Consider the following 27,197-nt stretch of genomic DNA (forward strand, 5'->3'; position numbering starts at 1 on the left):
GCCTGGGGCTCTCCCTGTGCAAGCAGCTGGAAGCAGCCCTCCCTAGCAGCTTGACTTGTCTTCCTACTCTCTTTCAATTCCTCCACTTCCAAGGAAAGAGTATCACCCATACATGCAAAGGCTGGTTAGTTCTCAGCCTGGGGCTGGCACCGATATTGATACCACATCTAGAATTCAGTGACCGCGGTCTTCTGCCACTCAGCAATAGGAGGATCAGGTGACAAAACCCTTGGGACTTCCAGACAGCACTGCCTGCCCCGATGTGGTCTTCTCTTTAGGCTTTCTCCACCTGGAAAGCAATGCCTAGCCACTCTTGCCAACCTGTCTGCTCACTTCGCCAGAGAAAATATTCTCTTGAGAGAGATTTGAGTGTGATTTTCTGCTCTAGAGGGACCTCCCCCATCAGGTCCAATTTTCTGTCCCTACCTCTGGTGCTCAAACTCCACCATTTCAGGGTCTTTTTGGTAAATAAAGCAGGGTCGTCTTTATGCTCCTGGTCTCTACAGAGGTAGTTGCAAGAATGTCAGAGAGGGTGGTGAACTATAATCTCCATTTATAAATAAAAACACTGCACTCGATATGCTGACACAGCTTCCACCCATGTCTGCTACCTTCCTCCTTCTAACCAGATTGCTCTCCCCAAGCCCTTCCAACGTAGACATTCCTGAGCCTCAGTATGAACGAGTTTATCCAGCCATTCCCTGTGAGGGAGACCCAGATTGCAGACGTGTTCTAGCTGCTGGGTTTCTGCACCTCAAGTTCTGGGCATGGGTATGAGGTTGGTCTCATGTGCCTCCAAGGACCCGCAAGTACATGTGCAAGAAGCAGACCAAGGTTTGCCCCGCCCACTGCTGTTCACTTCTCCCCGGCAGCCGTCAGACTTTGCTGTGTGGGGTCAGCACTGATTTAAGGAGCTGTGTGGGTCATAGCTCCTCTGTCCACCACCCAGTCCCAAGTGCTGCATTTGTCTGGAGATATCCCATGCCCCAGCTATCCCTTAGGCTTCCCTAGGCCTGGATAAGCTGCTGGTGTGCTTCCCACCCCCTTGCTGACTTACCCTGTGTGTGACCTAACTGAGACACAACAGTTTCTTTACTGGGCATTTCATCTGTTTCCAATTGTTAGGCTGTTATAAATGCTGCTCCAAGGATCATCTTTGTGCCTTCTGTCTATCATTGAGATGGCCTCAGTGGGAGCCAGACAAAGACAGGAAGGATGCTCAGAATCCAATTGGATTTAAATATATGCAAGAGGTGTGGCCCAGGCAGATTGGAAGTACAAGAAAAGAATTCAGAATAGCATTAAGCAGTCAATAGAGGAGCTCTAACACAGTGAGGAAGACTGGGGGGTGGGGAGGGGTGGCGGTTTGCAAACTCAGACCAAATGTGATGAGCAGGAGAGGTGCAGTCCAGGGCACAGGCTGTGAGACCACTTGGTTTGGAGGGTGTGGACTGGGAATCACAAAGTTAAAGCAGAGCTACTACGTAATCAGATTCAAATTATTCATATTGTCAAGAGAAAAGTCTCCTTAGGTGTCTGTAGCTGCAGATCTCAAGTTCCACCCAAAACTGTGTTCTCTGAGTAACCTCAGCCCAGCAAGAGAATGGTAATGCTTCCATGTTTTTATGGCTTAAGTGTTTGTTCAGAGTGACTGATGGGACCCTTGGGTGGCTCAGTCAGTTGAGCATCCAACTGCTTGATTGCGGCTCAGGTCATGATCCCAGGGTTGTGGGATCAAGCCCCACGTCAAGCTCTGCACTGATCATGATTGTGTAGTCTGTTTAAGATTCCCTCTCCCTTCCTCCGCCCCTCTCCACTGTTCACATGAGCACTCTCTCTCTAAAAAAGAAAAAAAAAGAGCAACTGATAGATTCACCCTGCGCCTCCCACACAGTGGCTTAGCATAAGCAAGGACAGTATTAATGCTCTCCTCTACCAGGCAGAATGGCAGAATGTTTCAGGAGACAGGGGAAATAAAGCTTGTTTGTGGGCAGGGGCTTGCTTCTGGAAGAGCATGTGGAACCGGAGTACTGCTGTGAGCCGCCAGGGCCATCCAACCTCTTTGAAGCCCTTTCCCCAAGGTCCTTCTGGCCTCATCTGCCACCCAGTCCCAAAGCTCCACATCATGGGCTTTACCACAGCACCCACTTCTGGGTACCTCAATCTCTATCTGGTATCTGTGGCTGCATATCTCCAAACATAGTGGCTGAAAACAATGATACACTCCTTTTTTTTTTCCTCACGAGTCTTCAATTTGGGCAGGGGTTGGTGGGGACAGCTCACCTCTTTTCCACTCGGTGTCAACTGGAGTAGCTGGAAGTCTTGGCCATTCATCCCAGCTGCAGCTAAGGCCAAGACCAGCAGACTCACCCATACCTTCCCCATGTGGCCTGGGCCTCCTCACAAATGGCGGCTGAGTTCCAAGGCTAACTGTCCAGAGGGAGAGAGAGACAGAGAGAGGCTGGTGGAAGCAGTATTGCCTTTCACAGCCTCATAAATCCTAGAGCTTCCTTTTTACCACATTCTGTGTTGTGGTCCAGCAAAGGGTGGGAGGTAGACCCCACCTGCTGATGGGGCAGCAACCAAGTTCTGGAAGAACATGTGCGACAGGAGATGTTGCTGTGGCCCTTCTGGGAACAATTATCTGCCTCGCTTCCACGCTGGTCTATCATTGGCTATGGGCTACCCCTGGGGGCACGAACTCCCAGGTGCTTGCAGCTGGGGAAAGGAGGGACCAAAGGACTATATTTCTAAGACAGTTTCTGGTGTGGGTGTTCAAAATAAAGGCACATGGAAGTTGGGCAAAAGGTGCATAGAAACACTCAAGGGCAGGCCTGGAGGCTCTGGGAGATGCACCAACAGGTCTGCTGGAGGATAATAAAAAAGAATACTGACTGATCAGAAGTCAAGGTGAATTATATCCCTGTCCCTTTACCTCATGTGATCACAGACATCTCGGTTTTTTAGCGAATATTAAGTGACAGAAAATGTGAACCCAAGATCAGCCAGAGGCTCATTTGTAACCAAGAACTGACCTGACCTGGCATGTCCATCTCTCAAATCCTTATGATCTCTGACCACTGAAGAGATGGACCAGTGGCCCTCTCCTAAATCATGCTGTTACTCACCCATGACTTGTTTTGATCCAGCATAGATTGGACATCGACCAACTGGTTTTTGCACATGAACATATATGCATGCAAAATGAAGACGTCTTTATCTACTGAAGATGTGTTTAAATAAGGTTTTGATTTATAACTACCAACATGTATTTAAATATCTTTGTTGGGCCATGAAGACTGTAGTGTTTTGGATATGTGAACTAGCTTCTCTGAGAAAACAGTAAGAAAGATATATATACATATTTTTCTACTAAGTGAACATGTTCATGGAAGGAAGGCATGAAAGAGCCATAGAATGTACTCCTTGCCTGCTGACACCAGGAAGGCTGTTCATTATGTTTGTTAGGATGGTGTCATGGAATAGATTTTTCCACTAGAAGATAAGGTTTTGCATACTACGTGTACAAGTTTTTCTCTTACTGCCCAAACTTCACAGGTGCTTAGACTCTCTCTCACCATCCCAGTGTGGCTCTCAGAACGCTCCAAATAAAGGATGAGAGTATTCCCTGAGGGGTCCTAGGGAAGCGGGGAGCTTATGAGATGTTGTCCCCAGCTAGAGCAGCCACATCCTCTGCTCTGTAAAGCTCTGCTCTGCTCTGAAGGAGTCAGCCTGACTCCAGCTCTGATGTCACGGGAAGAAGAGTCTGCCAAGCTGCCTCAGTTTCCCCGATGTAACTATGACCAGCCTGGCCTGAAGAGATTGGAGGCCCATTAGAGGCAGGAACACATAGGGTCAGCTGTGCCACTTGTGCTTGATGGTGTAACAGGCAAGCCACGCCCCACACCCCCTTCCAGAAGGACTGTGGCAGGGCAGTGGTGGTCACAGAACCATACATAAACATTCAGTGGTGTCTCTGGAGACCATGAGCTTCTGCTGCTCTAATGTCTCATGCCTGGGACTGGAACCCCCATGGCTAGATTCTATTTCTCTAGTAAATCAAGACTCTTGCCTCTGGATCCATCTTGGAGGCTTCAGTGGAGAAAAGTCTTAATATGCAAAGTACCTTCTCTGGAGAAATCACTCCCCCAATCCTAGGCCTCTGTCTCCTTGGAAAAGTAATGAACAATCCCAAACCATAAGGGAAACAATCCCGCAAGGGAAACAATCCCACAATGAACAACTATAAGGGAGAGCCATTGCAAAACCCCAATGCATGTGTCTGGGAAGCACTGAAGAAGGATGACCAGCAATGGGGAAATGCAGCAGACTCTTCTACTGGATTGTACAGTCGTATTCAGCCCAGACCTCCCTCCTTTCTCTCCCTCTTGGTGGATGCCACAGGAGTGAGCAGGCGTGCTCTGGGCTTTGCTGCTAGGATGGTTCCCTTGGCAATGGGGAATGCACCAGATCTGGAGACAGAAGTCCTGGGAATAAGCCCCACCTCACCCCTTACTTACTAGCTGTGTAACTTGGGCAAATCCCTTCGCCTCTCTGAGCCTGCTTCCCCATCTAAGCCTGCCTTCCTTTTCTCACTGGACGGAGGTGAAATGCATGGGAAAGAGCTCAGTGAGTCCCAAACTCTCTGTCCAAACATAGATGGTCATAACTGGCACTGACTCAGCATAAGGTTCCAGGTTCCCTGTCTGGGGCATTGCACAAAATCTCTGAAGGACATTCCAAAACAGAACTGAGTGATGCCTACTTCCATAGGACTGCTCTGGAGACAGATACTGTAAGGCCTGGCTCCCTTGATGCATCTCTGAACCTGTCAGGCACGTAGCAGCTCAGGGCAGTGCTGTTGAGGGTGAACTGCATGTGCATAAGGTGAGATGAATTAGTTCCTTCTGTTACTGGCCACTGACATGGAATGCAGAAAGCTTATAGAATGAATGAAGATCTCAGAGAAAAGCAAGAGTTGGGATGAAATGCCAGCATCATACTGGATGATGAGGTGTGATCAGTGAGCTCAGATTTGTGGCTGGTTTGATCTGCGTACCCTCCCTCTTCAGCTGCCTGGGGCTCCCAGCTATCAGGATGAGCTCTCAGGAAAGGCCTGATGTCAGTCACTTCATCTTTGATGAAATGGAAGCCACTCGGTCCTTCCCTTTTGGGTTTCTACTCTCCCACTGCAGAATGGAAGGCATTGGCTCTGGAATTAAGAACTATCAGACCTCGACTAGCAGGTCAATGATGATTCTTAGGAATAAGAGGTCTCTTTGGTTTCCCTGAAATTCCTTACTTTCCATCTTGGAGTCGGGCTGACCTTGGAGAACCCTGAGATCTGGGCCACAAAGTGTCTTGTGGATTTTGGGGATGATTTTCAACTTTCAGATGAAAGACACAGGTCTAAGGGGATTTCTGCTCTGATCCAGGTGGGGCACTCAGAGTTCATCTGATGGATGCGGACATCACCACTTGAAGCCCAGCTGGTGTGCATAGCTATATCTATAAAGGGCCACTTACTGGGGCACCTGGATGGCTCAGTCAAAGAAGTGTGCAACTCTTGATCTCAGGGTTGTGAGTTCAAGCTCCACGTTGGGTATAGACATTGCTTGAATAAATACAACTTTAAAAAAATAATAAAGTGGCACTTATTAGAATGGAGGCTCCAAGGGATGCCTGGGTGGCTCAGTTGGTTGAGCATCTAACTTCAGCTCAGGTCATGATCTCACAGCTTGTGAGTTCGAGCCCCACATTGGGCTCTATACTGACAGTTCAGAGCCTGGAGCCTGCTTTGGATTCTGTGTCTCCTTCTTTGCCCCTCCCCGGTCATGCTCTGTCTTTCTGTCTCTTCAAAAATAAGTAAACATAAAAAAAAAAAAAAAAAGAATGGAGGCTCCTCAAGGTCAAAGGCTGTTGGGGAAGGGTTACCAGGAATCCAGACATGAGAGCGTCATGTGCATGCAGGATGCTTCCAGAAGCTGGAAAGGAAGCCTAGCCTCTCCTCCACACCAACTTAAAAAAATTTTTTTTTGTTGTAATCTGATCCTTGGGCTGCAGCTAAAATGTAAATTCCCCTGGAAGGATCACTATCCTTTAGTTACTGGTAATTTAGCCTCCCATGTGAATGAGTTCTAGACCTAGTCTCAGAAATCTGTATTGGAACAAAGAATGTGGGCCCTGGGTGACAGTGAAAAACAGGGGTAACAGTCATGGAACCTGGGGTTCCAGGCAGTGATACACACTAAGGTAAGTTTTCTCGTCTTGGTCTCACAGTATCTATGTAGAGTGGGTTTCACCCCATTGTATAATGAGGACATTGAGGCCCAGTAAGTAATTTGTCTAAGGTCAGTCAGCCAGTGGTCAACACAGCTGGCATTGCAAGCCACATCAGCCTGGCCCCAAAGTTGTAAGGATCCCTCTGCCCCACACTCCTTCTTCAGGGCAGAGGAGAGGAGGCTGTGGATAGTGTCAGAGGGAAAGAGTGGGGACCCAGACAGCAGGTGAAACATCAAGCTGTGAACATCTTAATACACAGCCCTGGGATTTCAAGGAGAGGCTGTTGCAAATCACCCTCCAGGCCAGTGTGTGCTCCGCATAGTGGTTGGTGCTGTGAGTCTAGAAGAAAGAAAACCCAGAGCAGTGGTTCTCAATCTTCAGTGTGCATCAGGGGGCCTGTTGAAACACAGATTGCTGGGCCCCATCTGCAGAGTTTCTGACTTAGTAGGTCTGGGGCGAGATATGAAATTTATAATTAAAACAGTTTCCCAGGTGATGCTGATGCCGCCGGTTTGAGGACCACATTCTGCAAACCAGTGACCTAGTATATGTCTCAGGGAGTTTCTCTCTGGCTCAGGGCAGGATATACACCTGTAAACCAGCAGAGAGCTTTATTAGGGGGGCTGAGGAGAGGCTGCTGTGATAAAGAGACCCAACAGTCAATCAAGAGCTTAGAGAACATACAAGTTTCTCCCCTAGTAGGGGCACCTGGGTGGCTCAGTTGGTTAAATTGCATCTGACTTTTGATTTTGGCTTAGGTCATGATCCTGGGGTCGTGGGACTGAGTCCCGTGTTGGGCTCTATGTTGTGCTTGGATGGGATTCTCTCCCCCTGCCCCTCCCCTGTGCGCTCTCTCTCTCTCTCTCTCTCTCTCTCTCTCTCTCTCAAATAAACAAATAAATAAAAGAAGTTTCTCCCTTAGGCACCCCCCCCCCTTCAGGACTGAGACACCATTTGCCCAAATGCCAGTAGGGGCATTGGTTGTTGAGGGCTCATAGCTAAGTCCCTCTCTGGGAATTGCCCTTGGCCAAAGGGATCCACCTACCCAAGTTACACCCTTTGATGGGGGCAGCCTGCATTCAAGGAGAACTCCTTGATATGGACTACAGCAGTCCCACCCCCTTGTCTCAATGTAGGACAATGCTGAAGGGCCATCCTAGTTCCAGGGCTCCCCACTGGATCAGCTGCAGCCTCCTCTCATCTGATGTCACTGCAGTTCAGCTTCTGCCCTGAAACTTGCAGGTGCTGACCTTGAGAGTGTCCCCCAGTAGAACTCCAGGACAGAGTCTGCTCCACATAGGCCCACGTAAGCCACAGCCCAAGGTGAGTATCCTCAGGTGGCACGTAGCTTTGCTGCCCTGAGTCAGTGAGGGGCAAGGTTCTTCCTACATTGTTTCTTTACCATCCTTTTGGCTTTGCTCTTGGCTAAAGCCAGGTTGCAGGTCCCTCTGTGCTTCTGTTGGTGGAAACAGGAAAGAGATTGTAGAGGCAGCATGGTTGCCTTGGGACACCAGCCTGGAAGTGACACCTCTCCACTAAGTGACTCCAACCTAGTCCCATGGCTACATACAACTGCAGGGATGTTGGGGAATAGTGTGTGGCTGGGCAGCTGCTCCAGGCTGGAACTCCTGCTTTGGAAGATGGAAGGGGATGGTGGTAGATGGACAAGGGCCCCCAGACAACCTCTGAATGTGAATCTGTATGGCCCCGATGCCACGAGCCACAAAAGCTCTGCAGCCAGAGTAGAAATGTGAGCCTGTTTATGGGGCACAGAGACCCCTGAAGCATTGCCATCCACACACGACAGCCCCAGAACTGTTGCTCACTATGGGCTCTGCATAAAAGGCTGTGCTGCAGATTTTGTCCAGTATCTGGAACGCTGAAACTCTAGTGTGTCCCTGCCAATCCACAAAAGCTTAGCCGGAAGTAAGCAAGATGAAGTGACCTGAAGAGATAACCCTCAGCAGGCTCAATAAAAAGAAAATAATTCCCAAGCCTCAATTTTTTATTTAGCTACAAATTACTTATAAAAACCTTCTATTTGGTCACGTCATACGGTGGCCTTTGCCTGTCCCCTCGCCACCCAGAAAGGGTGGGCTCGACGGTGCTCGCTCTGGTGGAGGAGCTGCTTGTTGCTCCTGGGTGGGGTGGACTGTCCTCCCTCATTCCAGGAAGTGTCACCAACAGGTCCCGGGGCACAGGGTCACATCATACTGACCCCACCATCCCCCCACATGGAGTTCACGGTCCATCTTGTCATGCCTTTGTTACAAATACCCTTCACTTCCTTGTCTCCCCCTTGAGCCCTAGTTACCCCCCTGCCCTGCCCCCACAGAGGTCCTTCATGCATCCTGCCTGTGCTGCCTCTTTAGGTTTATGACCCCAAATCTCAAATGTGTACTCAATACCCTCAGGCAATCCTTGTATCCCTTTCTATCCTAGGGAATCCCTTTCCTGCCTGCCCTCACAGTGTTCCGCCTTCTCCTGGGGATCACAGCCACATTCCCCCCCACCCCCACCCCCTTCCTAAATGCCACCCCCTTCCTAAATCCTTCCTGGAGAGCACAACCCATCAGAGGGAACTCTTCACTGACCCATCACCAATGCCACCAGTGCCCACCTGCCCCTCACTCCTGTCCCCGCAGAGGAACCGTCCTGTTTTTGTCTGAGGCCAAACCCTCCTCTTGGTCTATAAATCCTATCCCCAAATGCTGGTGTTCAGATCCACAGCTGTGCCTTCCCTCTGAACTGCAGACTCAATCTCAGGCACTTCCACTTGGGTGTCTCGCGGGCGGACCAGGGGCCAAGGAGGGAGACACAAAGCCAATCAGGCCTGGGGCACTTTGGCAGGCCCAGTCGGTAGACCATGTGACTCTTGATCTCAGGGTTGTGAATTCAAGCCCCATGTTGGGTGTGGAGATTACTTTTTAAAAAATAAAATCTTAAAAAAAAATAAAAATAAAAAAGCCAGACAGGCCTGACCACTGGTGGGTCAGTTATGGGGGAAGGTGCCCAGAGAGAAAGAAAATTTACCTCCCAGGCTATTCGAGAAGACATCACTGAACTGGGAGATGACAGAGGAGAAGCTGTGGCAGGTCGTCTCTGCCACGAGGGAGCAGCCCATTTCCTCCCAGACCCCTCAGACGTCTATCACGATGGAACAGCTCGTGAGTGGGAGGGCTTGGCCAAGGCCAACAGGCCCTGCCAGTGGCCTCCATCTGGCCTCAGAGGTGACTGTCCTCCTGGGGGCTGGGCGGTGGTGATTTCAAGGCTGGCCTCTTCTTGAGCAGGTGAGGGAATGGGGCCAGACTCAGATGCTCATCTGGCTCCACCTCAGGAGGTACCAGGGAGGATTTGCTGACAGCCTTTCTCCCAGTGCTGCTTCAGGGCAGGGAGACCAAGTGCTGAGGGTGGAGGGAGACCCCTCCCTGCCTCCCTGCATGCTCAGGGGTCCCGGGGGCTCCAGGTTCCAAGCCTGCCAGCAGAGGCACCTCGTTAAGAAACTGCCTGGCACCAGGTATGGGGACAGGCTGTTCGGTCACCCTGGTCACTGACCCTGTCCTCTCTCTCACTCCCCCCACGTTCCAACCAGCTTGATCCGTGGCCAGCATCTGGTAGCCAATTTATTCAGGCCCTCAGGTTTGTTTTGTTAAGGACTTTAAAATGGATTAAGAAATGTGCAAAGGGCTTGGTCATCACTTTTCCCTTTCGAGCGTACCTGAGCAATTGGATCAGGAAGTGCCTGCCTCTTCTCTGGCAGGTCAGCGGCAGTGGGACCTCTGTCTTCCCTGGCAGGGCCAGCACTGGTGGCTGGAGGTCCCAGGATGAGGCAGCTAGCTGGGGCTCAATCCCCTTTGAGCAATCCCTCTGGCCACATATCCTGGACCTGAGCCAGGAGAATGAGGGGGTGGTGGGGAAAAGGGACTTCTTTCTGTTCTCTGATTCTTCACCCCCTGTTCTATAGGGACTGTAAATGCCCAGGAGGCAGGGCTAGGACTTCAGTGCCCCAGCACATGGAGTGTCACTGCATGGCCCTATAAAGACTTGAGTCATGACGATGGGCCAAGAGGGAGGCCAACGTGCCTGTATACATCCATCTCTCTGGGTCTGTCTTCCACCCCCATCTCTGGTGCATCCTCAGACATGGCTCTCCTGGGAGTTCTTCCCCTGGAGAGGATGTTTGATGTTGCTCTGATCTGAGATCAGGCACTGAAGAGAGAATGCTCATCTCAAAATGGGTTTAGAAGCTATTATGGATCCCACCGTGTCCCCCAAAAATGAGATGTTGAAGTTTTAGCCCCCAGCACCTCAGAACATGATCTTATCTTACCTGGAAATGGGGTCATTGCAGAAGTAGTTAGCTCAGATGAGGTAATACTGGCATAGGCTGGGCCCCTTGTCCAATACAACTAATGTCTTTGTAAGAAGAGGCAGAGTCACTCAGAAGACAGCATGTGACGATGCAAGTAGAGGTTGGATTGCATCTGCAAGTCAAGAAACCCCAAGGATCGGGGCACCTGGGTGGCTCAGTCGGTTGGGCGTCCGACTTCAGCTCAGGTCATGATCTCACAGCTCGTGAGTTCGAGCCCCGCATCGGGCTCTGTGCCAACAACTCAGAGCCTGGAGCCTGTTTCAGATTCTGTGTCTCCCTCTCTCTCTGCCCCTCCCCTGCTCATGCTCTGTCTCTCTCTGTCTCAAAAATAAATAAAAACATCAAAAAAAAATTAAAAAAAAAAAAAAGAAACCCCAAGGATCACTGGCAAATACCAGAAGCCGGAAGATACAAGGAAGGGTTCTACCCTGTAAGTTTCAGGAAGAGCATGCCTGTGTCAACACCCTGATTTCATTCAGACTTCTGGCTTCCAGAACCATGAGACAACACACTTTTCTTGTTTTCAGCCACTCAGGCTGTGTACTTTGTTATGGCAGCCCCAGGAAACTAAGACAGAGGAGAAACACTTCACTCCGGAGTACCCATCTGAATCACGTTAACATTGTCCACTCCCTACCAATCCCCAAATCTTAGCTGGAGGTAGTTGAGATAAAGTGACCAGAAGAGATATAACCCTCAGGAGGCTCAATAAAAAGAAAATAATTCCCAAGCTTCAATTTTTTTATTATTAGCTACAAATTACTTAAAGAAACCTTCCGTTTGGTCATGTCACACTGTGGCCTTTCACCAGTCCCCTCGCCACCCAGGGAGGGTGGGCTCGATGGTGCTGGCTCTGGTGGAGGAGAAGCTTTTTGCTCCTGGATGGGACAGACTGTCAACGGTGCCAGTATGGCCCCGAGACTCATCGGTTACCCTCCAGTTTGTCCCACTCACCGCTCCACTCCCAGAAGGCTGGAGGTGGGATCTGGTCATAATCAGGGCAAGGGGGCCTTGAGCGATGAGCCCCACTGGGATCTAGGGCAGAGATTATAATGGCCTGGGGTCACAGGTTGGTGGTCAGTAGACCTGGCTTTCGATATGTCTGCTGCAAATCCTCATTAGGGCCCACTCCTGGGAAATCTACAAAACATGTTTTCTCACTGAGTTAATGGGATTCAAATGATGTCTCAGCAAAACAAATTATTTCAGGTCACGAATCTTCAGAGTCAACTGAAGAATGCTCGACTCTCTGAATGTTAAATGTATGAATGCGGAGAGCACGGCAGTGATGGAGGCGTCCCATACTATGCCAGCGCACCTCTAGCCTGCCCTAAGTGCCCTGGCTGGTCCTGGATGTGCAGACCTTTGCTCTGGATCATGCCTGGGGGCTCTGCTGTACTCTCGTGCTTTCCACCAACCCAGATAAAACTCAGCTCTCCTAACACCACACCTGAACAGTCTGAGAAACAAATTCAAGTCCTTGGTGATAACAATAAGCTTCATTTTGTTTACCTCTTAAATGCTGTTCCACGCACCAGTCCAGTTGACCGTCGGAACAGCTCTTTGATGTGGCCTTTATCTCCTTGTTACAGATGAGGACATAGCTGCTTAGAGAGGTTGAGGACTTGACTCAAGGTCACACAGCTAGTGAGGGGCAGAGCCAGAACACAAGCAAACCCCAGGCTGTTGACTCCAAAACCCCAATTCTGTCAGCTCTATCCTGACGGGGGCCTCTCTCTGCCCTCCTCCCAGGACAGCTGCCTACTTTCTGACAAGAGCCTTTTAGAAAAACCACAACTCTTAAGAATTTTAGGTACCGTGACGTGCTATGGATGGAAAATGTTGGAGCAGTAAGTCCTTCTGGGGCAGCCTTTATGCCTATGAATTCAGAAAAGTCTCGATGCTTAGTTCTGGATCTATTTTTAGCTCCTCTCAATCTTGCTGGCGGCCCAGGCGTGGCCTGAAGTTCTGCTGGCCTCCTCGGGCAGAGCTGCCAAGCAGATTGAACCCTACCTATTGAAATGCTCACGGCGTTTGAGATGAGGTGCTTTTCTCAGTTAATTCTAACCTGTCACTATTCATTTTTTCCACTGAAGTCCAAATAGCAACGTGTCATCTCCCAAACAAAGGGCCTGCATTGACTTTCATTCCCCTCTTTGGGTTAGAGTCATTCAAGGTGCCAGAATCAGAGAGTTAAGGCTTGTGTTTGCATGTGAAGGGAAGGATCACGGGGTTACATAAATTATGGGGCACCTAGTCCATGGAAGGCAGCACAGCTATTAAAATTCCAGTGTGTTCATCAATATGGAAAGGCGTTTATAATATATTGTGGAGTAAAAGAACCATGTGTAGCATAACCCATTTTGCATTTTAAAATATATCTACATGTAAAAATTACCAGGAAGACATATTCTGAAATAATTGTAATTGTTATCACTGGGTGGTGAGATTCAGGGTGATTTCGTTTCTTTTATCCACTTATCCGAGGTTTTTTTTTTTTTTTCTTTCTAATATTTCTCTCAAATTAAATACATATTTGTTTAAATTCAAACACAATAAATTTACTGGTAAATGTGGAACTGTAACAGCAAACCATGGCCCTGATGTTCAGTGCATACTGGTTTCTCTCAAATCAGGTCACCATAAACTTATGTGTGAATGAATTTCTATTCAGGCCCACATTCTATTCTTTTTTTTTTTTTTTTTGTAATACCTAGTGTTCTATTTTGAAAACTTAAGACCCAGAGAAAAGTTGCAGGAATGGTACAATCAACACCCAAAGACCTCTCACATAGGTGGAGGGACTGGTTGTGTTTTTGCCACATTTGCTTTATTTATCTCTGTATGTTTTTGTATGTATTTTTTTAATCCTTTTTTTTTTTAACATTTATTTCTTTTTGAGAGAGAGAGAGAGACAGAACGCGAGTTGGGGCGGTTCAGAGAGAGAGGGAGACACAGAATCTGAAGCAGGCTCCAGGCTCTGAGCTGTCAGCACAGAGCACGATTCGGGGCTCGAAATCATGAACTGTGAGATCATGACCTGAGCCAAAGTCTTACACTTAACCGACTGAGCCACCCAGGTGCCCCTGTTGTATGTATTTCTAACCCCCAGCATCTGACACTGTTTTCAGTAAGTGAATGAACGACTGTAATGGCAGGAAAGCCAGTATTTCAAGGGCAAGGAGCCTTGAGCAGGTGAAGGGACAGAAGGAGGTAGAGGCAATGGCTCTTGAAGTGATTGTCTCGTATGGTAAGGGGGAGAGATCCAGGATGACTCCCAGGGTCTGGCTTGGAACATGTGAGTGAGCACCAGTGCTGTTTTCCAAGATGGGGCACACGGGAGGAAGAGCCAGTGGCGAGGGGTGAGGAAAAGGGAGATGCTGACTTCAGTTTTGACATATTGCGGTCGAGTAGCCTCCAGGATGTCCAAACGTAGATGCCCAGCAGGCAACTGACTAGGGCTCCGGAGCTCAGGGCCAGGGACAGGTCTGGATGTGGACATTTTGGAAACCTAAGAGTGATGTGGATGGTTGACCACTGTGCTGGCTGGCCTGGGCAGCCTTTTTTGTGCCTATATTCTAGCATATTAACTAATAGTTTTTCCTTTTCCTTGCCCAATTTGGACAATAATTTATATGGCCACTCTAAAAAAGTGGAGGCCAGTTGCTTCCTGTTTTCACCGGATGCCACTCCCCAGCCTGGCTCTGTGGGTGTTTTATATTGTGTGCAGTTAAACTAGAGGTCTGTGTCCTCTGTCCTTGGGTATCTCCTGTTTTGCTTTACCTGGTACCTTCCAGGTAGGTGGTGTCTAAGAAACATTTGCCTGTCCTGTGGTTGAGAGGTCCACAGGTCCCCATCCACTGAAGGGAGAGGGGGCAGGAGAGGTTCTGTGGGTTAACTTTCTGGAAGCTGGCAGAGTGAGATGCTCCCCTTAGACCAAGCCACTATTAGGTATGGGATTTAGGAAATGTCAGAGAGGTGAGGAAACTGAAACATTCTCTGTTCTCCTCATGGGCCCACGTTGCTCCCTTCCCTCACCCACTGCTGGGGCAGTGACAGCTGGAGTGTTGGTAAGACCTGTCCCCAACATAGGTCCTCAGAGACCCCGTGCCACCCAGCTCTGAATGAGTCTTTCTGGAGCCCATGCTGCTGATGAGAGCCACATCCTGGTCCTGGGCAGATCTTTGGACAAGTCCTGTCAACCTCCACTTTCTGCTGTTCCCCCCACGTGGGCTTTACTTCAACCAAACACCCTTTAAACACATCCTGAACACTTTTTTAAAAAAAGTTTGTTTGTTTGTTTGTTTGTTTATTTATTTATTTTGAGAGAGAGAGAGAGAGAGAGAGAGAGAGAGAGAGATCATGAGCAGGGGAGGGGCAGAGAGAGAGGAAGAGAGAGAATCCCAAGCAGGCTCCACACCATCAGTGCAGAGCCCGATACGGGGCATGAACTCACGAACTGTGAGATCATGACCTGAGCCAAAGTCTGACACTTAACTGACTGAGCCACCCAGGTGCCCCACACCCTAAACACATTTGCCTCTGCGAACAGGAATGCCTTTTCCCCGTGCCCTCATGCCTCTCAGTCTCATGTCTAACTGTTGAAATCTGTTCTTTGGGGCTGACTCCAATGTGACCTGATGTCCCAGGAGACTGTCTTGGATCCCTCCCCACTGGACACAACACTCACTTCATCTGGAAAGTCCCAGTGGCACCCACTGTCTTCCTCAGAGTTTCATCTGGACTCTTGCCTCACTCTTCAGAACTCTGGGTGGAGATACTTTCTTTTGTATTTTTTAAGTTCTCCACAATGCCAAACGTGGGGATAATTTTCCCATGCTGTGTACAGAAAGTGTGGGTACAAGAATGCAAACTGCCAAGAATTTAGTCTTCAGGTTAGAGGGCCCCATCGAGGGTTATGAAGCAGGGCATAGCAGAAGGAAGACAAAGTTTGGATTCATACATTCAACAAATATCTATTGACAAGTTGGACGTATTAGACATCATGCCACATAATGGATTTACAGAACCAGTCACTGTCTTCAAGGACCTCAATATTTAGAGGCGAGAGGGAACAAGACATGCATGTAAGCAGAGTTACCAAACGATGCAGTAGGTACCATAATAACGGCAAGACTGTTATTACACTGTACAGCAAGAGTATACAGTGGTGTCAGGAAGGGCTTTACTAAGGAAGTAACATTTAAGCTGGGTCTTGAGGCATGCATAGAAGTTTTCCAGGCGTCTGAGAAAGGGAGCTGCTGGTAGAGGGAACAGTAAGAGCAAAGGAACTGAGCCCCAGAAATGATTGTGTAGGGGACTGGAAGAAATTCAGTGCAAGGAGGGAACATATAAGTGTGGGGGGGAGCCAGAAAAATGCCAGGGAGATCAAGCAGGGGAGAAGGAAGGGAATCTGATATTGGAGGCAAAGGGCAGGTTTTTAAGGAGAGGGAAATTGTGGCAGCTGTAGCAGCAAGAAGAATGGAAAAGAGGCAGGTGTGAACGTGCAGCTAGTCTCCATCCATGTATACCTGGGGCTGCCCTGAACTGGTCACAGCTGCTTTGCTTTGGATTATAGGTCTCTGCAGGGAGCTGCCTGCCTCACCCCTGAGTTGCCAGCAGCAGCTACAGATCCCACGCCTCCTTACCCACTCTCCTGGAGGAGCACTTCTGGGGACAGAGACCTCGCAGGGCTGATTTCTGGGCTGAAACCCCCTTTGCCACCAGCAGGAAGATGCCCGCGCCCTCAGGGGTGGGCAGATGGTGAGGCCTGCCTTCCAGCCGGGCAGCCGCACTGGGCTGGCAGTGCCCTTTTGAGCGTGTAGGAGACAGCAGGGGCCCGCAGGCCAATATCCGCCCTCCCAGGTGTCCACACTTGGCAGCCCCACCTGTCTCCAGCCAACTGTGTACTTGCAGATGAAACTGGCAGAAGGAAGGAGCTGGGCTCCTAATTGGATTCTTGAATTTTTTTAAATCACAACTTGGATGTTTCCTGTTCTGTCCGGTCACACTGTCATTCCTTTTTTTTTTTTTTTTTTACTACTTCTTAATGCTTCCTCCATGCCCTTGTCAGCCTGGGCTGCAGGGACTGCCCCCAGTCCCCAGCACTTACCTAGTCCTATTGGGTTGATGGGAGAGCAGGCAGGGTTTCAGTCTTGTCGTGAGCATTTACACAAATGGAAAATGTCAGCATTTAATCCATAAAGGAGCCCAGGCTTGGAAGTTCCAAAAGCAAATGTTTGAAGGTGGAGGGTGCTTTCTCTGAGCACAAGTCCAGGAAGGAAAGCTGGTGTCCAGTCAACTCACGTTCCTCGCATTTATTTATGTGTAAGACCCTCTTGAAGACTTAGAAGACACCTTGCCCTCCTGGAGCTTCTAAAACAAAAAGACAAATTCACAGCCTATTACATCCCAAAGCCCACATCAATGTGCTGTCAGGCAGGCAGGGAGGGTTTGGTGGAGGAAGGGCTCACTGTGAATTGGGTTGGGAACCAGCCCTGGGGCAGTCGGGGTGGGGGGTGGGCCCAACTGAGACACTTCCTAGAGAGAGACATATGAGGAGTGACAAGTGCATGTCAGGCTATAGTAACTGCGCGACCAAAGGCTAAAAGAAGAGCCCGGGAACATGGGTGGCAGGCTGGAGGGTGGTGGACAGACTCAGGGAGCCTTGAATGCCTGTCCAGGGAGTTAGGCTCTTCTGTGTATAGGAGAGGTGAGAGGTGGCACAGGCCTGTAGGCGCATCCAATCCTGGCCCTGCCGCTAATCATCTTGAGCCCTGGGCAAAGTGTTCCTCCCTCTGGGCCAGGTGGCAGGGGTGGACAGGGATAGGAGCTGCTGATCAGGAGGAAAGGGGTGCTCTTTAACAAATACACACGTCTAGTGCTAGACATACTGGTGAACATCTCTGGGGCATGGTCTGGACATGTCTTTGTTTTAAAAGATACTGCTGCTTCTTTTGTCTACACTGGATGAATTCATTTCCAAGATCCCGTTAGCTCTAAAATGAACATGTTTCTGAGGTTTGAGAGGATGGTAATGTAGCGAAGGAAAAACTTTTCCTCTACCCTCTTAGGTTCAGTGACTAGATATTGCGAATTAAACTGATGCACATGTGAGGCAGTGCTCAGTGATGAGTAACTCCAAAGGGTGGTTAGAATTTGGGCCTTATATACCGAACTTAATAGGAAAGATGATGGGTTTGTCTTTAGGAAAGACAAATGGGTTTTTAGAACAAATGGGAAATAAGAAAGTGTGATGATGTTTGTTTATGCAGATGTGAGTGATCTCTCTGTCTTAAGAGCCAGTAGAACTTCCCCTGGGAGGGAACTGATGGCATGTTTGCTCTTGATCTGTTTCCCGGGAGTAGACCAACACCAAAGAGGGAATTTATGCAGTCCTCATTTCTCAGAAGTTTCTGCTTTTAGTCAGATAAGAGAAGCTCTGAGAAGGCTTTTATCTGCATCTGTTGAATCTCAAAGATCTTTTGCTTAAAATAATCTTTTACCAACACTGAGGGTCTGAATAGAGCCCCACCGTGAAATGGCTAACATGAAGGAATTCTCGGCCAGCCTGGAGCTAACCTTCACAACCAGTGGAAACCAATGGCTGAAGATTCATTCTCACTGAGTAGACCACACGTCTGAATTGCTGGAGTTATATGGATAATTGCAGAACAAAGTTGATGCTGGGGGCTGGAGAGACATTTTGGGGGCTAAATGATCCAGATAATTGCAGTGGTGGTGATGCCCTCCCGGCATGCCCTGGGGTGGTGGGAGCACATTAGTCATGGGTTGGGGTGAGGAGAGGTGGTTGAAGAACAGGGAATAAATAAAAGGAATGAGCAGTCCTGTCTCAAGCAGGCCTGCGAGGGCGGGGGGGTGGCTGCCAGCATCCCAGGCAGGGAGACATGAGTCACACCCTGAGACGCTGACCTGCCAGAACCCAGCCTCTCTAGAAGGAGGGAGGAGGAGGCAGGCTCTGGAGATTCCAAATGTCAGGCTTTGCCTCTTGCTAGAGCCTTGAGCTTGAGATCTTTGTCATCCCTCATCATCAACCTTTGCAAAGCTATATGACTAACTGACCTCTGTTCGTAGGTCTTCTGCTGCTCTTTATCCTTAAACCATCAGAAGCTCTACACCTGACCTTAAGGACTACAGCCACCCAACCACCGACCACCGTCCTGGGCTGCAGTAACCAGAGTACCCTTACCTTTGGAGCTGCCCCATGGGACTGTCGTCTCTTCTAGACGGTGGGGCTGGTTTGTGACATTGGGAGGGAGGAATGACTTGTCACTGTGTTCTCAGCAGCCTGCTTCTCCCCAAGGCCTCCTCGTATGGGACCCCTGGCCCTTCTAGGAGGTCTTCTGCCCAGAGACAGGAGGACTTCTCTGATATTCTAAGGAGAATATCCAGACTACCACCCCCCCCACCCCCCGAAAGTGTGGGCAGTTCTCAGAGCAACTGAAAAGCTAGCTGTTGCTGAGTGGCATTGCCAGACACCATGTTCTGCCCCAGGGGCCAGGATCACTCCAGCTGAGAACAGCCACAGCCCTTTCTTACCTCTGGGACCCACTTGCAAGGGAGCCAGAGGCCGGAGTCACTATTGGGTCAGCTCCTACCCTTCTAGATCTTCCTGTTATTGAGTGCTAGACTTACTGGCCCCTTTTCTTCTCGGCTCTGTGTTCCGTGACCTCCTAGGTCACAACCTCACCCCACCCAGCCTGGCCCCCATCCCTCACCTAGGTCAGTGCCTACCCCCTGCTCTCTGCCCTGGCCTCAGGCAGATCTGGAGCTTGGGGCCCAGTGCTGCAGGCTTCTGCCTTTGCCGGGGTCAGCCTGGGTGGAAGCTGAAGATGAAAGTCTTTTGCCAACCCTGGCAGAGATGTGCCGAATCGTCTAAAGTAATTGAAGCCATTTTCTGCCTGTGTGAGGGATTTTTATTCCCAGAGATTCTGTCTGACCATTTGGGGCAGCCCTGTTTGGCTAGCTGAGGGTTCATATTTTTTCCCACAGCTGGATGTTTAGTGTCTATGCACTTGCCTTTTAAAAATGTCATCGTCCAGAATAGCTCTGTTTCATTTTGTGTTCGATCTCCCTTTTTATCTTTAAGTGGGAAATGGGGAGACCAGCATGAGGAAGCAGTCATGAGGTTCATCTGTGTTCAAAGCAAGAAACGTGAGAATGCTTCTCCCCCCGTTTGCCCCTGCACGTGCTTTCCAGAACTAAAGAGCAGAGCTTGTATCCCAGCCTGGGATGGGCCCCTTGACCTTGAACCAGGCAAGGCTGACAGCCCTAGAACAGGGGCAGCTGCTGTGAAATAATTCAGAGACCTTATTGCAGAGCAGAGAAGAGCTGGAGGGAGACAGGATGCTTTGCCTCCACAGCCTCTGGCTTACAAAGCACCTAGAATTCCCTGGGCCGGCAAAGAGGAGCCATTTCCCCCAGGCTCACCCCTTGGTGAGCTCCCTCCATGCCAGCACTGCGATGTGGCAGGCAATGTGAGATTCTCGCTGGGGTCAGCTATCTGAAGCAATGGTCACAGCCATGTGAGGTCACTAAAGCTACATTTAAATAAATTTAAATGAAGTAAAGTTTAAATATCAGTTCCTCAGCCACACTAGCCTCATCTCGAGTTCTCCATGGCCAAGTGTGGCTGGCAGCTGCCTTTAGGCCATTAGGCAGTGCAGATACAGAACATTTCAGTCATCACAGGAGGCTGTCTTAGAAAGGGCTGTGGGTTTTGGGAGAGGCTCGACAGAACTCATCGAATCAGCTTTATAATGAACTATCTATAAAATCGATGCTGCTACGTGTCCCTCTGACCTTGGGTAGACATTCATTCTACAGACTGTCCCAAGCTTCGTTCTGAACTCAGGGAACTGTGGCCTTGTGACGCGTCCCTTCCAGAAAGAACAGGTAGCATGCCTCTGGTAACCAGACCGACTAGGCAACTCTTGGATCAACTACCAGCCTGACATTTTACTGCCCAAATGAATACCTCTGTGTCCAGCTGTGACACTTCTTACTTGGCCATCCTTCTGCCCCATTGATACTGAATAACTGGTTCACACTGGATTCTCAGCCCCTCGGCATCACCCCTGCCTTCCCCCAAGCACCATCACCCCAAATAAAATAATCTGTTAATATCCTAGGTGCAGTCCACAAAGCTCCTGCATCAGAATTACTCGGTGGGGAGGGGCTTGTTTAAAATGCAAATTTCTCAGCCTCACTCCAAGCCAATGGAATCAGAATCTCTGGGGTGGGAGCCACTGCTAGTGAGGAAGCCGCTCAGGAACCACCCGGAGAGTCCCTGGAAATGAGAAATCACTGCCTTTTGCATTCTAGGGTCTCTGATATATTGCAGACCAGACTGCTCCAGGGCTGAGAGCCAGATAGATGCCGGTGGCTGGTGAGGGCTGGGGTGTGTGAGACAGATGTGTCCCACCCCCAGTGTACACACACAAGTCAGTACACATGCACACTACTGGCCCCTAAGGTCTGCTGGGTAATAACAGAACCTCACCTAAGAAAAGCCTGCTCCAGTCCTGACCTTGGCAGTCAGGGATGAGCGCCTGGCATTCTCCCACTCCCCTGCTGCATGGACTCCCCAACCAAGGTCTCTAGGGCCTGCCTCAGAAAGACTATCTTCCTTTTCTCTAAATCAGGGCTTCACCACCTTTATTAGCCCTTGCCTCACTTTGGTGAGCACAAAACTCTACCTCTGGGATTCTAGTGTGCCGTTGTCTCCCTCCGTGCCTCCCCTCCCAAATATTCTGGAGTTTGTGTTACAAAAATAAAGCTTCTTCCACATTTTCCAAATGTAAAATTACATGCACATAATACTTAACAGAGCATGAAGGTATAGTTCATTACTGGAAAGAAAGTCATACTCAAAGAGCAGAGTTTCTGCAGCTCACAGTGAATCAGAATCCCCTGCAGGGCTTGTTAAACAGATGGCTGGGCTCCACCCCCAGAGGCTGATTCAGGAGGTCCGGGGTGGGGCCTGAGAATTTGCATTTCTCACAAGTTTCCAGGTGGTGCTTTTGCAGCTGGGTGGGGGGATCACACTTGGAGAAACACAGATCTAGAATGATTATCCTCACATACTCCCTGCCTAGAGCCGGAGGAATGGCCAAGCCTTTCTTTAAAACACCCAGCCAGGGATATCTCATGGCTCAGTTGGAGGAGCATGTGACTCTTGATCTCAGAGTCATGAGTTTGAGCCCCACTTTGGGTATAGAGATTACTTAAATAAATACAACCTAAAAAAGTAATGAAATAAAATAAAAACACCCAAATAATCAATCACATGGGGCCCCTCCTCTCTCTAGTCTCCCTCCCTCTTCAGACTGGAGCATCTATAAGGCAAACCAACCCTATTTCTGTCTCTCTCTCTTTTTTTTAATGATTTTTTTTTAAATTACATCCAAGTTAGTTAGCATATAGTGCAACAAGGATTTCAGGAGAGATTCCAGTGATTCATCCCCTATGTATAATACCCAGTGCTCATCCCAACAAGTGTCCTCCTTAATGCCCCTTACCCATTTAGCCCACCCCTCAAGGCCCCCCTACAGCAACCCTCTGTTCTCTATATTTAAGAGTCTCTTGCCCCCTCCCTGTTTTTATATTATTTTTGCTTCCCTTCCCTTATGTTCATCTGTTCTAAGTCCTCATATGAGGGAAGTGATGTGATATTTGTCTTTCTCTGACTAATTTTGCTTAGCATAATAGCCTCCAGTTCCATCCACATAGTTGCAAATGGCAAGATTTCATTCTTTTTGATTGCTGAGTAATACTTGATTGTATGTATACACCACATCTTCTTTATCCATTCATCCATCGATGGACATTTGGGCTCTTTCCATACTTTCACTACTGTTGATAGTGCTGCTATAAACATTGGGATGCATGTGCCCTTTCGAAACACCATACCTGTATCCCTTGGATAAATACCTAGTAGTGCAATTGCTGGGTCATAGCGTATTTCTATTTTTAATTTTTTGAGGAACCTCCATAGTGTTTTCCACAGTAGCTGCACCAGTCTGCATTCCCACCAGCAGTGCAAAAGAGATCTTTTTCCGCATCCTTGCCAACATCTGTTGTTGCCTGAGTTGTTAATGTTAGTCGTTCTGACAGGTGTGAGGTGATATCTCATTGTGGTTTTGATTTGTATTTTCCTGATGATGAGTGATGTTGAGCATGTTTTCATGTGTTGGTTGGCCATCTGGATGTCTTCTTTGGAGAAGTGTCTATTCATGTCTTTTGCCCATTTCTTCACTGGATTATTTGGTTTTTGGGTGTTGAGTTTGATAAGTTCTGTATCGATTTTGGATACTAACCCTTTGTCTAATATGTCATTTGCATATGTCTTCTCCCATTCCGTTGGTTACCTTTTAGTTTTGCTGATTGTTTGCTTCACTATGCAGAAGTTTTTATTTTGATGAGGTCCCAATAGTTCATTTTTGCTTTTGTTTCCCTTGCCTCCAGAGACGTGTTGAGTAAGAAGTTGCTATGGCCAAGGTCAAAGAGGTTTTTGCCTGTTTTCTCCTCTAGGATTTTGATGGCTTCCTGTCTTATGTTTAATTGTGAGTTTTGAGTTTATTTTTGTGTATGGTGTAAGAAAGTAGTCCAGGTTCATTTTTCTACATGTCACTCTCTAGTTTTCGCAGCACCATTTGCTGAAGAGACTGTCTTTATTCCATTGGATATTCTCTCCTGCATTGTCAAAGATTAGTTGGCCATATGTTTGTGGGTCCATTTCTGGGTTCTATTCTGTTCCGTTGATCCGAGTGTCTTATTTTGTGCCCCAGCACTGTTCTCAATAACACCGATGGCCTCTCCAGGTGAACCTCCACATTGTTATTCTGACCAAGTCTGTCCCTGCAAAAGATGTCATCCACATTGGCTAGCCCAGAAGGGAGAAAGGAAAGGGAAGAAATGAAGAACACTTTCTTGCCAAAATAATACTGAACACAGGTTTCAAACTCCACATGTACGAAGTGTGTGTTGAGTGTGGTATGGTGCATGGTGTTGTGTGTGTGTGTGTGTGTGTGTGTGTGTGTGTGTGTACGTACCTGCACAGTTAGCCAGGGGGCGGGGCACATGTGCTCACATGTGTGTTTACTGCTCTTTAAGGATTTCTGGGCACAACGTATAGTGAACCAAAGCTGAAAAGTCATATGGTGAATCAGAATAGTACTGATGGAGAATGCAGGCCTCCTATCCCAACCAGGGCCTGGATGGAAACAGCCGCATAGCTCACGTATTTATTTGGGCCTTGGTGTCTCAGCAGTGAAGATATGGTGTATATGAACAAAAGATGGAGAACTTTTTCTGCTCTATATTTATAGGTTTCAACTTTTCCCGTGCAATCTATCTTGAGCTGTCCCCATGAAGCAGGCAAGCAGCCTCTGACACTCACATCTTGTTAGAAGTTCTACACTTTTTTTTTTTTTTTGCCCCGAGAAACAATCTAGTTCTCTGCCAGCAAGGCTGTCAGGCAGTAACGGAGTGCCTGAGCTCATTCAGTTGTTTATGGGGCTTTCTCTGAGATCTTAAGCCCTTTTCCACAGATGGGAAAAGTGATGAAAAATCTTTCAGGAACAACCATGAGTGGCTCATCTGTCCTCAGCTGTCCTCATGTCACTGCTTGTTTCATATCTGTCATGCTGCTTAGCTAGTCTCACCTGGCTGGTCAGTCTCACCTGGACAGTTACACTCAGTTATAGGAACTTCGAGAAGAGAAAGGCCCATATGGCAAAGGACTCTAAATGATGCCTTATGGGGAAAAAGACACAGGAGGAGTGGAAGGTGTAATCCAGAGGAGTGTACTCAGGGAGGCACTGCCCTGTCTTCAAATATCCAAACAGCTATTACATGGAAACATCTTGAACTTGCTTCCTGTGCTCTCAAGGGAAGTTCTGACTGGTTAAGCCAAGTTATTTGCCAGGGTGTCCTTCTCTGCAGGCGTCTCATGTTAAGTGTCCCTGGAAGCCTTTTCTCTCTCACCTCCCTCTCTGGGCAAAATTACTGCTTCTCATGGTTTTAAATGTCATCTTTGAGCAGGTGACTCCCAAATGTTTATCTGTAGCCCAGATCAGTTTTCTAAAATGTAAACTTGTACGTTCAGCTGCCGGCTCACATCTCCACTTGATGTCTCTTTGACATCACCAACGTAATATGTGCAAAAGTGAGCTCTCGATCCTCCCCACACCAAATCTTGTCTTCCCACAGCTTTTCCCATCTCAGTAAATGGCACCAGCCTCCACCCAGTCATCAAGTCAGGAACCTGGGAATCATTTTTGGCACCTCTTTCTCATTCATGCCCCACATCCAACCCATTACCAAGCTCTGTTTATTCTCCTTCCAAAATATGCATTGAGCTCCTCTACTTCCCTCACCTTGAAACCCACAACCCCCATTCAAGCCTCTGGTAGGTACTATTCCACACTTCTCCAGCTGGTCTTCCCTGCCTCTGACCCATCCCACATAGCAGCCACAGAGACATTGGAAGCCCCATGTCTAATCAGGTCGCCCCCTGCTCAAACCCTTCAGTGGTGTCCATTTCAGTTAGAATATAGTCCAGGCTCCTTCTGGCACCTGCAGGGCCTCCCGCTCTCACCTCCACTGCTACCACTATCCTCATCACTGTGCATTTGTGCCACACTGGCCTCTGGCAGCTCTTTCCTTGTCCCTCTGCGTTGGCTTGCCTCCTCCAAAGGTCCCCTCTACCCCCTGACTTCCACTCAGTCTTTGATTTTCATCTATGTGCCCCTTTCCCAAAGAAGCCATCTATTTTGTTTATCTGCTCGGCATAACAAACTACCTACAAACCTAGATGCTGAAAACAACCACCATCTTCTTATTTCTCACAATTCTGTGAAGTACCAGGGGCTTAGCTAGGCCATGCCTCTGCTGGTCTTGCCTGGGGCTCTCTCAAGTGGCTGCAGTCAGACAGCTGCTGGGGCTGAAACATTCACAATGTCACCATGCCTATACTCACATGTCTGGCATCTTGGCAGGAATATCCCAGCTGGGACACCAGGAGGGCTGGGCCTCTCTGTGTCACCTTAGGGGCTTGCCCTCTCTGCATGGTCTTCCAGCAGGATGGCCCAATGGATTGGGACCTGGAATGATCCCATTAAAAGTCTTGTTAGAATAGCCATGGATATAAATATCTGTCAGCATGACTAAAAGGTTCCCAGGAGTGATGGTGCAGAATAGAGTAAATGAACCAGACTTTGGAGTCTGACGTTCAAATCCCACCTCTACCATATGTGATTCTTGCTTATTAATTAAGGCTGTTTTGGTTGCCAGCAGTAGAAAGGATTCGGGCTAGCTCAAGCACAAAAGGAAAATTTGCAGTAAGGATCACACGCAGGACTGACAGCAGCAGCAGTCAGGGCCCTTGCTCCCGAGTGCTGCCTGTAACCTGTCTCAGCCTCAGCAATCCCCCATCTTGGTGTTTCTCATCCTTTAGTTTCAAGTCTCACATCTGCATGTCCCTCCACATGCTGTTTGACCTGCTTGGTTCCAGCATCAGATTCCTGGTCAACCAAGGAAGGCCAGGGCATAGAGTTATGGCTGCTGGGCCCCCCTGAGAATGGAGGGCATGGCCAAAAAAGGAGGTCAGTGTGAGACCCTTGTGGACACCAAGCAGGGTTCAAGGACACTAGTTCAAGTTACTGGTAAGCCTTAGTTTCCCTCACATACAAAGTAAGATAATCTACTTCTCAAAGTTATTGTAAGGATTAATCAAAACAATGTCTGAAAGTGCCTTAAACATAGTGAATGCACGGGGCGCCTGGGTGGCGCAGTCGGTTAAGCGTCCGACTTCAGCCAGGTCACGATCTCGCCGTCCGTGAGTTCGAGCCCCGCGTCAGGCTCTGGGCTGATGGCTCGGAGCCTGGAGCCTGTTTCCGATTCTGTGTCTCCCTCTCTCTCTGCCCCTCCCCGTTCATGCTCTGTCTCTCTCTGTCCCAAAAATAAATAAAAAACGTTGAAAAAAAAAATTAAAAAAAAAAAAACATAGTGAATGCTAAATTCATGGTAAGCGGCATTAATGTTTTCAATATAGCAACATTACTGCTATCGGACAAATGAACAAAGAGTTAATAGCTTCAAAACATTATCACCGTCTTCAAGGTTCTGTGTTCATCCTGTACTTGCCTTGTCCCACGCTGGAATTAGCTGTTTCTCTAAGGAGCACTCATTCCTTGGAGGTAGTATGGGAAATGGTATCCAGAAGCCAGTTCCAGTCCCTAGATGTGCTCATTGCCAGTGGGATGTCACTGCTTCCAGAAGCCCTCAGGGGACAGAGCTAGAGAACACGCACATCTGTTTGTGTCCACGCTTATTTCTATCTCTCTGTATACGGGAAATCACGCGTTCACACCGATACTTCTAATCCCAATCACCACAGTGTTTATTCTAGTATTCTCTTTTTCCTTAATTGTTAACTTCCTAATTTTGATGGCTCTGTTGTGGTTATGAAGAAGAATGTTTTTGTGAAGGAGAATTATTTGAGAGAAATACTAAGGTATTT

At 48.5% G+C, this 27,197-nt stretch overlaps 1 long non-coding RNA gene across 3 annotated transcripts in view; it reads right to left on the minus strand.

Annotated features, from left to right (window-relative positions):
• Positions 1–16,667: 16,667 nt before the first annotated feature.
• The window catches only part of LOC125936981 (uncharacterized), a 28,826-nt gene continuing 18,296 nt past the window's right edge, over positions 16,668–27,197 (minus strand). The window contains exons 6-7 of one of the 3 annotated variants that reach the window (XR_007462186.1): positions 25,656–25,779; positions 16,668–17,029 (exon numbers count right to left, since the gene is read on the minus strand). This is a non-coding gene — a long non-coding RNA (uncharacterized LOC125936981). Of the gene's footprint in view, positions 17,030–19,699; positions 19,809–25,655; positions 25,780–26,826; positions 26,973–27,197 lie in introns of those variants that run through there. The other 2 variants (XR_007462185.1, XR_007462187.1) reach the window with 2 other exon arrangements.

Source organism: Panthera uncia (assembly GCF_023721935.1).
Source record: "Panthera uncia isolate 11264 chromosome A3 unlocalized genomic scaffold, Puncia_PCG_1.0 HiC_scaffold_11, whole genome shotgun sequence".
NCBI classification, from domain to species: Eukaryota; Metazoa; Chordata; class Mammalia; order Carnivora; family Felidae; genus Panthera; species Panthera uncia.